Source organism: Pteronotus mesoamericanus, unplaced genomic scaffold (assembly GCF_021234165.1).
Source record: "Pteronotus mesoamericanus isolate MK-2021 breed Mesoamerican mustached bat unplaced genomic scaffold, CSHL_Meso_final contig_100, whole genome shotgun sequence".
In the NCBI taxonomy this organism is placed as follows: domain Eukaryota; kingdom Metazoa; phylum Chordata; class Mammalia; order Chiroptera; family Mormoopidae; genus Pteronotus; species Pteronotus mesoamericanus.
In genome coordinates this window covers 11,980,363-11,983,685 of record NW_026554999.1, presented here as the reverse complement: position 1 = coordinate 11,983,685, position 3,323 = coordinate 11,980,363, and the positions used below count along the sequence as shown (strand labels likewise).

Sequence of the window (3,323 nt, the reverse complement as noted above, 5' to 3'; positions counted from 1 at the left end):
AATAATAAACATCTAACTATATTAACTATCTTGCCCTGTGAGTAAAATATGTCACCCTATTTACTTAGGTCTTCTTTAATTTTTCTCACCAATGTTTTGTTGTTGTTATTGTTGTTTAGTTTTCAGTATTCAAGTATTGTGTATCTTTTGTTAGATTTATCCCTAAGCATTTAATACTTTTGTATATTTAATACTGTTGAAAACTGTATTTTTAAAATTTCAGTTTCCCATTTTTATTGTCAGAATATAGTATAAAAATTGATGTATTTTCTATCAATCTTTTACCTTGCAACCCTGTTAAACCTACTTACTAGTTTTAGTAGATTTGCTGTAGATTTCATCAGATTGTCTATATAGATGATCAAGTATCTGCTAATGAACACAGTTTAAAATTTTTTTCAATTTGGATGCCATTAGTTTCACTTTTTAGTGTTATTGTACTAACTAGAACCTTTAGTACAATATTAAAGAGAAGTGGGGAGGCTCAACGTTCTTGTCTTTCTCCTGATAATAGAGGATTTTAGCTGTAAGTTACATACCCTTTAGGAGGTTGAAAAAGCTCCTTTCAATTCTTATTTTGCTGAGAGTTTTTGTTTGCAAATATGGTAAGTTTCAGTAACTGATTTTCAATGTCAAAACAACCAGGCAAATCTGGGTAGACCTTACTTATTCATGATATATTACACTTGTTATGTATTGTTTGATTTGATTTGCTGAAATATTATGTAAAATTTTTGTGTCTATATTTATGATGGATATTTGTTTATATGATTATAAGTCTTTGGGTTTTGTTTATTTTTCTTATAATGTTTGTCATTTTTGGTATTAAGATAATGTTGACTTACAGAATTAGTTAAGAACTATCCCTTCATCTTCCTTTTTATGAAAGAGTTGGTGTAGAATTAATATTATTTCTTTCTTACATGTTTGGTAGAATTTACTAGTGAAATCATCTAGACCTAAAATTTTCTTTGTGTGAAGGTTTTTAACAGCAAATTTAAATTCAATTTCTTTACTAGTTGTAGGGCGATTCAGGTTTTCTATTTTCTTTAATGACCTTTGATAGTATGTGGCTGTTAAGGAATTTGCTCATGTCATTAAAATTATTGAATTCACTGATATAAAGTTGTTCTTAAAGTTGTTTACTGATATAAGGGAAATATTCTCTAATTTGCCTTTAATATATATAGGATTCATAGTCGTGCCACCTCTCTAATTACTCATATTGTTAATTTGTACCTTCCTTCCACTCCCCTCATTAGTCTGGCTAGCTAGAGTTTAGTCTAATTAATAGACAATCAACATGATGTGATCAACCTGGTTTTACATTGAGCCAATGTAAGCACTACATTTTAGAATTAAAAGATTTCAGACCTGAGTCTGTGGCAGAATGGCCACTATGTCCTATCAACAGGGAAGACCAGAGGCTTGGTGTAAAGTAGCTAATTAGCGCTGGTCTCTCATCTTTCTGTCCTACCTAGTTTTTTAGGTCTTCCTCAGTTGTGGGCTACAGGGAATCACCCACAAAGGATGTTTAGATCTTGGAAGTCAGGAGTTGACTACTCTTCTCCTCTGGTTGATGAGATGTAGGGCAGGAGTTCCTCAGCCTAAATCTGGGGCCACAGTTTGCTTCCACGAATACGATCAATCAGATATAAACAGAGAATTTAGTACAGACAAGATTTGAGATATTTGTATAAAGAGGTGAGTCAAAACTTACAAGTAGGCCCCAAAGCAAAAGCCCTGTGCTTAGAAACAATCCAAGGAGTAATATAAATATTACTAGAAATCAGGAAGCAAGTTGGAGGGTAGGGCTGAGGTCCAGAGACTGATTGGCAGGGGAGTGAAGTCAAGATAAAAGAGGAAGCTCTAGTAAGTGGAGATTGGACCACTTATGACCAGGAAATCTCCACTTAACATATACCTTAATAGGTTTGGAAGGGAAACAGTAAGCTGATAATAGCATTATTACTGTTTTGGCAAGTATTAATTTAATAACTGGAGAGGAATATAAGAGTATCCACATTCAATTAAGCTATGAAGAAACTCTGGAAAGCAAGGCAGAACAAGGCACAGAAATGTGAAAGGGTTGACAGAAATGGATTTTAGAAGATTTGGAAGAACATTATAGCATTTTAAAAGATTTTTGATATTGTCCTTTCCTAGTAAAAGGTGGAGGGAAAAATTAGGGGATTCTCAGAACTTCCTCATGATCCAGTTATCTAAACTATGCTGTTTACAAAATTGCACAGACATGTCCAACTCCACGAGTAATTTATGAAATATTGTATAACCTTTCCTTTCTGTTAGGCACCACAAGGTCATTTATTTGGAGATAGGAATATTCAAAATTATGAACATGACATTAATTGTAGATTCCCATATCCACCTGATATTATGTTTCAACCTTATATGGACACATTTTAAAAATAGAATATTATTTTTTCATTTAAACAAACCCTGAGCTGAATGAATCATAAAATGAAAAATCTTCATCTGTTTAATTATTTGATGACCACTACTATTATTTCCCATTAAATGAAAAGGAGGCTGTGTAATAGGATTGATCCATTCTATCTAAACTTTTTATATAGCATATACTCAGTATATTTCATGCCATTTAATTTATTCATTGTCTTTAATTTTCCCTTGTATTTATATAAATTCCATATAATTATTTCAATAATAATGGCTTTTCCCAATTTTTCTTATTTAAAGGAATAGTTATAAAGAAACTCAAACAATACTGAAGATATGAGTATTAAATACTACACTTGATCTTAGCCAAAAGGCCGAGAAGCGATGAGTATTAAATATATAATAATAAAGAATAATGTTAAAACCAGCCCAGATTTCACAAAGCGGAAGCAAAGATTTTAAACAATTATTCTGTATATATATAAACTCTACCCAGAGCCAAAATTCTCTCAACTTGGCCTTTGCGAAAGTTTAGCTAAAAATGAAGATATATTCATTTATAGTAATTTTCTTCTTAGGGGCCTCTGTTGAGTTTCCCTGCATTCAAGAGCGTGCCAGTACAACTCTAAATATCAAATCTCATTTAATATATTTGAATCTCTACTGACATACAATGGAGTGTCAGCTTGTTAGCCCAGAAGTCTTTTGACCTTCACAGACGCATAGAAACTAATGAGTAGAGGAGTGCCATCATACTTCGCTTGGCAGATCCAAAGTCACCTAATCCCCCCTGTTAGAGCATGTCCAAACCACATGGGCAGTGGTGGGGAGGGGTCTGGGGGGAGAGGCTGACACCAGGATCATTGTCCTCTCCTCCCTCTGCCTGTTCTACTGACAATCTCTGA

General features: G+C 33.3%; 1 pseudogene; it reads right to left on the bottom strand.

Annotated features, from left to right (window-relative positions):
- Window positions 1-2,687: 2,687 nt before the first annotated feature.
- On the bottom strand, window positions 2,688-2,804 carry LOC129064310 (uncharacterized; annotated as a pseudogene).
- Between the last annotated feature and the right edge of the window lie 519 nt (window positions 2,805-3,323).